This window comes from Giraffa tippelskirchi, chromosome 1 (genome assembly GCF_054371585.1).
Source record: "Giraffa tippelskirchi isolate mGirTip1 chromosome 1, T2T-mGirTip1v1.2.pri, whole genome shotgun sequence".
Taxonomy (NCBI): domain Eukaryota; kingdom Metazoa; phylum Chordata; class Mammalia; order Artiodactyla; family Giraffidae; genus Giraffa; species Giraffa tippelskirchi.
The window spans coordinates 179,873,600-179,882,879 of NC_137275.1; the positions used below are offsets into that span (position 1 = coordinate 179,873,600).

The window sequence follows — 9,280 nt, forward strand, 5'->3', positions numbered from 1 at the left end:
TCTACTGATTATGTGGGCAGGAGGCCTATGATCACAGTTTTGCAGTTCTGTGTGTACTACTGAGGCCCCATCAGGCTGAAAGTAATTCCTGTGACCTTCGAGGTTCCCCTCTTCTTCTCACTGCTTCCTGTGAAAGCCTCACCTCTCCTACTCCCTGTCTCATTCTCTGGCCTCCAGCCAACCCAGGTATCTGAGGTTCCCTAATGGGTACCTGCAATTATGACCTTGAGCTCTTGCAGACACTTCCCTACCTGGAATACCCTTGTGCTCTTCTTCAGTAGACTAATTCCTACTTGTGTTTCAAAACCCTACTCAGGAGGCACCTCCTCTGGGAAGCCTTCCTAGCCACTGCACTGTCTGTCTGAGGGTCCTCCACATATCCTTTTGTCCCTGGGGACGTCTCTGAACTTTCTTTTCTTGATCTGTAAAATGAGCTTAAGAATAATACTTATCTTCAAGAGCTGTTTCAAACTCGATGAGCTAACATAAAAACTATTTAGTATACCTCTTGGTGTATATTAGACTTCAACAAATAGTGGGCACTGTTGTCATGACCATTACTGTTATTTCTCATCACTGATGTCAGAGTCCTTGGAGCTTGTGCTGCTTACTTTCCAACACCTTGGTGACTGCTGTTTGATCTTCCACCTCTGGATGGTGACTTCTCTGAGTGTGTCACAGATGTTCACTTAGTTCAGCCCACAAGGATTTGTTGAGCACCCTCTGGGTGTCAGATCCTATCCCAGGTGCTGGGGACAAAGATTAGGAGGAAGAGAATGGACAGCAGAAGTGAAGGCAACAGGGAGGTGCCAGAGGAGAGTGTGAGGGGCACAGACTTCTGAATCATCTGCTCTGTCACATGTAGCTGTGTGATCTCGGACAAGTTTGTTAACCTCTCCGTTCTTATTTCCTCAGCTGTAAAATGGGTGAAAGATTATCTATCTTACTAGGTTGATATATCATTTTACTTTAACAACACTTATGTAGTTTTGCTCAAATGAGCTGATATCTATAAAACACTCAAAACAAAGGCACTGGAATTGGCCATTATCAGGGCATCGGAGGTGTGGAGAGAGTTGTTTTAGAGAAGACAGAAGCCCAAGTGTGGGAGTAGAAGAGTGAGTGCCCTGAAAGGGTGAGACAGGAAAGTGGAGAGAGCTCCTGAGAGCTATTTGATAGGAACGGGAGGAGAAGAGGGAGTGGTAGAGGGTGTGCAAGGGTACCGAGAGAAGCAGTGTTATCAAGTTGAGGAGAAGGTTCCAGCAGGAGGGAAGTGACTGTAGATAGAGGAGAGAGCAAGGAGGACAGAAGGACAGAGCGAGAGGGAGGGACTGCATGCAGGTACCGTGGGAGGTAAGGAGTGATCATTTGCACTATTACCCTGCATGGTCTCATCTCAGTGGAGAAAACTTGGCTGTGGAGGGGAGACCTGTGGTGTATGGAGGGTGTTGGGGAGGGTGGGGAAGTGTGAAACAGCTCTCGAGAGTGTGGGGGAGGGTTATACAAGACTGACAGGCTAAGCAGAGACCAGAATTTGGATGACTGCCAGTCTACGGGGACTGGGGAAAGGAGACTGATTCACCTGCAGCTGCAGCCACTGGGTGGAGGACAGAGACGGTGGAGGGAAGCATTGCTTTAGGATTGGGCTAGAACACTGGTCAGAGGGCCAGTTTGTCTCTGCTTGCTTGGGACTGTCCTGGTTTTAAAACTGAAAGCCCTACGTTCCAGAAACTCCCCCAGGGTGGGTAGTCACCCAACCGGGCAGGCAGAGTGGTGACAGCAAGGGTATCCAAGGGCTATGAAGTTGCTGGTTTCCGGGATTAGTGCCTGGATGGAGGGCTGTGCAAGGGACGGAAACATAACCTGGACACTCAGGATGTGGCAGTGGGGGCTTGGAAGGGAGGTTAAGGGCCTAAAGGTGTTACTCACCTGTCTTCCCAGTGCCTGAATAGTGCCTGGTTCACTGCTGAGACTCTAAATACTTCTCCAGAGACTGCAAAAGCGGACATTCACATGCTACTTTTAAGTTTTGCCATAGCCACACAACTTTGCATTAACTTAATAGTCTTCAAAATCAGCTTCCTAGTAAATATGTCTTAAAAGGAAACAATTTCTACCCTACATGGATTAAAAACAAAGAAACCACACACACTGCCACCAAACAAGTGGATTCTAACTGGATCTGCTGCCTGACAGAGGATCTGGGTCTGAGAATGCTCCTTCTCAGATAATCTGGGAGGGGCACCAGCATTAGGGAGGCATTTAAGATGAATTGTGCCAGACAGATAGTTCTGTTCAGAGGGATGGAAGACTCCAGAGGGACTCAGAACTCCTGGGGCACTCAAGTCTGTGTCCCTTTTCTACCTAGAATCATCTTGCCTACCTCATTTTGAAGAATGCTGTGGTGAAATAGTGAGACTGTTGGTCCTCTTAATAGTCTCGAGAGTCAACAACAGCTGTGCATTTAAATACCGAGATGGCACTGTGGTGACATTTCCCATGTATAGATTCAGAGAACGTCGCAGCTGAAAAGGTCCCAGAGGACTGAGCTGATCTGACGCCCCTGTCTCATCCCCACCTGCATTTTTCCCCCCCAGAGGTAGAAACTGAAGCCCCAAGAGAACAAAGACTTAACCAGGGCCATGCAATTGGAACAGGGACTCACCCCTGCCCTCCCAACTCAGCCATCACCCCAAGTTGGCTGCTTTTCCCAATCCTTCCCCATTTTGCCTTCAGAGACAATTTTGTTTCTTAATTTCTGACTTCTTGTCAGCTGTGATTAATGAGGAAGCCTCCCACATACACGATTTTCAGCTGTACCCAGTTTATGACAAAGATTAGACCATTCAAGTCAGAATAATGCTATTTAGCAAAACTGGATTTACAGCTGGCAGAAATTAAGAAGATTAATTTAAAGGTAAAAAAAAGGGGGGTTGGCAATCATAGATCAACACCTGAAAAATCTCACTGCTGTACACATCCCTAATTGAGAAGTATGTGGAAGATTCCATCCGTGAAATTCAATTATCATGCAAGCCAGGGGAAGCAGCTTCCCTGGGGAAGAAACGAGGCGGCCCAAATCAAAACGAGTCCACCTGTCTGTTTTCATGTCACAAAAAGTGAGAAAACCTGCCTTGGTGAAGGTGAAATATGGACGGTATGCATCAACATTAATGAAAATTTCCAGGGTCCCTTTCTGTAATGGGATTACCTCCCCAGCTCCTCCTTCAGAGGTCAGCCCAGAAAAACCTCCAAGGCTCCACAAAGTCTCTGCATACCATGCCAAGGACAGAAAGGGTGCCATGGGCACCCCTTTCCTGACATCCCCCTCCCCCCCCCAGCTTCCAGGCAAGACTGGATGGGGGCCGCAGACAAAAGGCGCTCTCAAGCCCCCACACCTCTTCCACTGATTAGGGGCTTCTTAACTGAAGCAATCAGCAGAGAAAACTCGAGACAACTATAATGATTACAAATAAGCCGATGGTAATTGACCCGCCTTTTAACTGCAGGGAGAGGGGGTGGGGTGGCAGGTTCGACAGCACTTGCTTTGTCTCTCCAATAGCTAAGATACACCCAGGAACACACTGCAACCCTGATCTGCAAAGGGGCTGGATGGAATTCCTTTTCTGTTAACTGTTTTTTTTTGTTTTTTTTTTCTGCAAATGAATATATATATTTATTTATTTATTTATTTATATGTATAACTGAATCACTATGCTGTATACTTGAAACTAACATAACATTGTAAGTCAACTAGACTCCAATATAAAATAAAAGTTCTAAAAATGCCACTGCTTTTTATTTTATTTTATTTTTTAATAAATTTATTTATTTTAGTTGGGGGCTAATAACTGTTTTGAGTGGTTGGGCTACTGTGCTTAGAGTTTTGCGGTTTGAAAAGTGCTTTCACGTTCATCAACTCAGGAAACCCTGAGCTTACTGTCTCCCATTATACAGATGAGACCAAGGTTAAGTGACTGACTTCAGCTGCTTGAAAGATTGTGGTTGGATTCCAATCTCACATATGTTTGGTGCTATGCTGGTTAATACAGAGGAAGGCACAGTCTCTTTAGAAGCTCATGATTTGGAGGGAAGGACTAGACACAGACTGGGGAGATCATCATTGAAGGTCAAATGTGATATGATCATCAGAGCCAGCGCTCAGGGAGAGGTCAAGGATGGAAGAGACCGCATAATGAAGAAAACATCCCCAGGGACAGGGGTCAAGTCTGTCTCTATTACCACTGTAGCTCCAGTGTCTGGTCATAAATATACTCACAAAGCAGGTTTCAAAAATATGTTTTGAATAAATGAATGAATGATGGTGATGCCTCTTGAGAGGGATGTAAAGAATTTGAGAGATTTGGAGGTGAGCAAGTGTGATGTGAAGTTATTGACCAGGGGAATGGAACATGAAAATTGTAGGATATAAAAATTACAATAATCTTGGGTTTGATGAATCTGTGCTGAGTATAGACAAACTGTCTGATAGCAATGTGGTTTTGCTAGTCTATTGAAATCAACAAATCTTTGCAGCATTATCTCATAGAGGGTGACAGGCAGGTCTCTGCTTCGTGTGTATCCTCTTCTTTCAAAGTCACTGAGAGCATTGCTTCAAGGATCACCTGTGCCTCTTCCAGTGACTTAAAGTTTCCAGGTTAGTTCTTCTCTCTAGGGATGATTTTGAATTCCAGTGGCTTGTCCCAGACTAGAGCAGGACTAAGGGGAGAGGAGAAAATTCAATGGGAAGGGAAAAGGTCTGTGTTTAATTGGAGACTCGTGTTATTTTCAGTGTAATGAAAATCCATGAAGACAGCTCTTTCTGCTGACTCTCTTTCAAGTCCTCAGAACACTTACGAAGGGAATGTGTAGCGTCAGGGCAGACCCTGGTGCTACCCAGGATAAGCTCGTTGAGCTGGAGGGGATGGAGAGCGCAGTCTCCAACCTGAACAATGATCTTCGTATTTGTCTGCGATAAGGGGGCCCAAGGGGTTCCGGGTCAATGTGAGAGTCAACAACTTTCTAGAAGCATGAGGCAGTGAAGAAAGTGTTTCTGCTCCTGACTTTAAGATTCTCATTTCCACCTCTAAGCTATAAATAAGAATGGGTTTTGTGGGAGAAATCTGATGTTTCTTCTCTATTGCAATTCCCTTTCATTTCCAGTCTCTGATTTCCATGAAATGTACTGTCTCCTTTGCCCTCAGCATCTGGTTAGATTCAGTCTAGGGAGGTAGCACGGAGATGCGAGGGTGGAAGACAGGAGAGGTTAGGTATTTCTTGCCCACTCCTGTCCTGCTCTGGCATCATCTCCATGGGGTTCTGGGTCCCTCCATGACTGCTTCGAGCAGGTAGCTTCAGCTTCAGCTTCAGCTCTCATGAGACTCTGAGAATACCATTTCTCCCCTCTATCCCTCCAGGCCTTGGGGTGGAATGACTCCTGCTGTCATGAGTCTCTGGGTCCTTCACCATCCTGCTCACATCCCTGCACATGGTCTCTTTGCCAAAGTCTCTTCAGTGAAGGGATTTAGGGATCTTGCTGCCAAGATCCTGACTGAGAGGAGATTTCAGGCTGGAGATCAGGGTTCCTGCCTTGCTCACCTCTGGACTCTTCTGGTCTGATTGCAGAGCCTGGTTTTAGCACTCTCAGGAAATAGATACAGAAGTCTTTATTCTTCAGGAACCTATCTGATTTGAGAGAATCTCTGTCCCCCACCTTCTCCCTCATCTCTCAGACTGTGAGGATGGCCCTTCTTCTGGGCTTCTTTGTAACAGGGAGCCTGGGCACGTCAGGATGGGAAATGCTCCCACCTCCAGGGCCCTCGGCTTAAGATCTTGGCTGCTGGTCTGAGTGTGCAGTGCCTCTATGTTTCACCCCATGAAGCCCTGCCGTAGGGTCTCCAGAAATGACAAGTACATCACGTGGCTCACGTGGGGCAGGTGAGGCAAACCACAGTGTCAGTGAGGAGAAATTCCTCATCCTTCCTTTAAGAATATCATGCCCAGGAGGAACCTGGTTTCCAGGAGAAGGAAGCAGCTGACTTTTAGGATTGGATAGACCTGAGTTTGAATCCTGGATCCTCCTCTTACACACTGGGTGGCTGTGGGCAAGTCACTTCATTGCTGAGTCCCTTTCCTCATATGTAAAATGAGAGTGAGAATAGCTTCCAGGCTCCAAGGTTCCCATGAGGATCACACATGGTATAGACGGGAAGGGCTGGGGTGTGGGCTGGTCTGTGACCCACACATGCTCATCCTCAGATCCTCCCCACTCGACTCCAGTGCTCCTGGAGAAAGCAGCTTCCCCATTTCCTCCTTTCTCTCTCTCCTACAAAAGGAACTTCATAATTCTGTGCTGCCAATACAGCCTCTTGCGTTACGATCAATTCAAACCCCCAACTCCTAATTCTGAGGAGGATCCAATGGCCCCCAAGATTTCTCTAAATTTTCACTTCTTTAACCATGGTCACCTTTGGCTCTGAGTTAATCTGATTTCTGGTTCATCCTTTTCTCTCTCCTATGTGGTTTCTTTCCTGTACTGTTAATGAGATGCAGCCCTTTCCATAAGTGTTGCAAAATCAGACTTCCCCAGAAGAGAAAAAAAGCTTGCACTTTGCCAGTGCAGGCTCTGGGCTTCAACTCCTCAGTTCATGTCCTTTCCTCTCCCCTTCCTCCTGATTGTCCTGGGAGCTCCAAATTCTCACTGTTGTGCTGAGCTCCACAATCTGGAGTAGCCCCTGCTCCCCAGTTCTGCTGCAGCCACCTGTCCTACCTGAATTTCTCCAGTTTACCCAGGAGAACAGAAGGGTATTTTATCATATGCTCCCCTCCCTTTGAATAGCCGCCCATGTACACAGTACTGTTTTCCATCTGTGACATAACCAGGGTGGGGTGCTGCGAGATCTAAAACCTTTGCCACCAGAAAGACCCCTTGTTGTCTCTTTCTTCTACCTATGCACCTCCTCAGGGTGCAGGGTCAGAGATGGAAGAGGAGCTGCCCTTCCCAAACCCCCAGTCCTGGACTGGAGCCCTAGCACTGTCATTCATGTGCTGGGGACCTTGGGATATTCTAGACGTGAAACACTCTTTTGAAAGCCTGCCTGAAGAATCATTAGCATAGGCAACCAGGGCTGAAGGTAGACTTCTATAAGAACGTATGGTGAGATTGAGGCAGGGGGGGAAACCCTGGGAGCCAGTCCACAGGCATCACCCTTCATGTGTACATGATGGGTGAATGTACACATTCACCGCGTGGTCAGGTGCCCTTTGAGCGCATGACTCGGTGACCGTCTCTGGGCCTCAGTGTCCTCACTGTTGGGTGACAGTGTGGGCCTAGGCCAACTGGAGCCCCAGCCCAGCACCCTGAGCCCGGCGAGCTGGCTGGAGTACTGACGTCCTGGCACAGGAGCCCATGCACACATGATTTCACGCAGAGCCTGTGTTTTCTCTTGATCATGCTTTCTCCCACCTTGTCCTTGTGTCACTGGATAGGATCCCATCTGTCACACTGAGCCATCTGCTTCCTCTCCTGCCATCTCTCCTGCCCAACTCTAAGTAAATTAAAAAACAAAGAGGCAGGAAGCCGCTGACAGCCGCATTTATCCTCATTTCTATGCCTGGCAATGGAAGCTGAAGGGCCGGCTTTATGAGTCTGGATTAAAGATTAGTTCAGGCTGGTGAGAAGGGAACAGTCCCACGGTTATGACTTCCTGACCTGGGACAACACCACAGGTGGCATGAATGTGGGCTGGGGCTGCGGAGGAAGGAATTGAGGTCAGATGAGGGCAGTGGCAGGACACGAGCTTCGGAGCTGGGCAAAACTGGTTTGCTGCTCAACACTGGGGTTTGGAGAGCTCCCATTCCAGCTCTGCCTTATAAGTTATTGACCTCACAGAGAGACTAAGCGAGCATCATATGGATTGATAGCAGGCGTCCACCAGTGTTCCACAGAGAGCAGGTATTTCTGGAGACTCAGGGTAGGCAAGAGTGAGGATGGGGTAGGCAGGGAGCCCCTTGCCTAGGAAAAGGCATTAGGGAGGAGTTGGTGATCTGAGGCTCCTTTGTGGGCCTCAGTCTCCACATCTATAAAATGGGACTAGGACTGCTGGGCCAAACCCTAGGGAAAGCTTATAAGGAGCGAGAGAAATGGGACAAACCTGGAGGATGTGTAGGTCAGAGGAGCAGGAGACCCAGCCTGGGGACTGCTGCTATGGCTTCTGATGGGATGGCTCTGTGGCAAATTATGTAACTGTTTCCCTTGTTTACTGCCCTCCTTGTGAGATCATGATTGCCCCACCTCACTGACATCTGATTTGGCCATGTGACTTGCTTTGGCCACTGAAACTGAGGGGAAATGCCATATGCTAGTTCTAAGTAGCAGTTTTAAGAGCTGTCAGATACTTCTGTTATGTTCTTTCCCTTCTTCCACGGAACTAAAGTAAGGTGTTCTCATCTAGTCTGGGCCTTAAAATGAAGATGGAATGGAAAAGAGCCAGAGCTGACACACAGTGGATACGTATGTGAGCCGGAAATATTTGTTGTGAGTCAATGACATTTTGGAGCTGTTGGCAAAAGTTGACTGATTTAGCCCTTTTCAAATGCAAGCTTGTCCCAAACCCCATCTTGGAAAAGGGATGCTGCCTGCTCCTGCCTGGGTTCCTGCAGTCTCCAGTTTTCGCCATCTATGACTCTCTCTGGGTCTCAGTAATTTTGCCTGCAAAATGATTGGTTGTGGATAGCTGGGAGTCAACCAGGGAGGGGGAGAATGGAGGGCAACACAACTGTGTCATCCCAGCTAGAGACTGTTTCTTCTGCTTGCTGGTAGGAGCCCTGATACTTATATCACCTCCAGAGAAGGCAGATTAGTATCTAGTCCCAGACCAAGCAAGTTGTCAGGGGAATACTTTCCAGGCATGCATGGCTCTGTCTCATGGAACAGTCTGGGGAATACGTTTACTTATACTTCCAGAAATTTTTTAGTGCCCCTTATAAATTACCACCCAGAGAGCTGGTTTATTCCTTATTCTAGTTCAGAGCATGGCTGGCCCCATTCTCTGGAGGAAGGCATGTTGAGGTGGAACACAGATGTGGTTTGAAGTGGATCCAGTCACATAGAAAAACCAGCTCCCATTCTGGGCATTGGATGGGGGTGCATCTGTCACAGCTTTACAGGTGTCAGTCCCAGAGACCCCCTTGAGATGATATCCTCGCTTTTGAAGATTAGTCAGGTAATCTTCAATATGGTGCTGGTAAACCAACTGTATCAGGATCACTTGAGAAGCTT

General features: G+C 47.5%; 1 long non-coding RNA gene across 2 annotated transcripts; it reads right to left on the minus strand.

The window, feature by feature from the left end:
- Positions 1-495: 495 nt before the first annotated feature.
- On the minus strand, positions 496-8,229 carry LOC145513342 (uncharacterized). 2 transcript variants are annotated; one of them, XR_014059498.1, is made up of 4 exons: positions 8,154-8,229; positions 7,466-7,547; positions 1,930-1,993; positions 496-749 (listed from the first exon to the last, which is right to left on the minus strand). It is a non-coding gene; the product is annotated as an uncharacterized LOC145513342 (long non-coding RNA). The 2 variants fall into 2 exon arrangements; XR_014059404.1 differs by having other exon boundaries at positions 496-915.
- Positions 8,230-9,280: the final 1,051 nt, after the last annotated feature.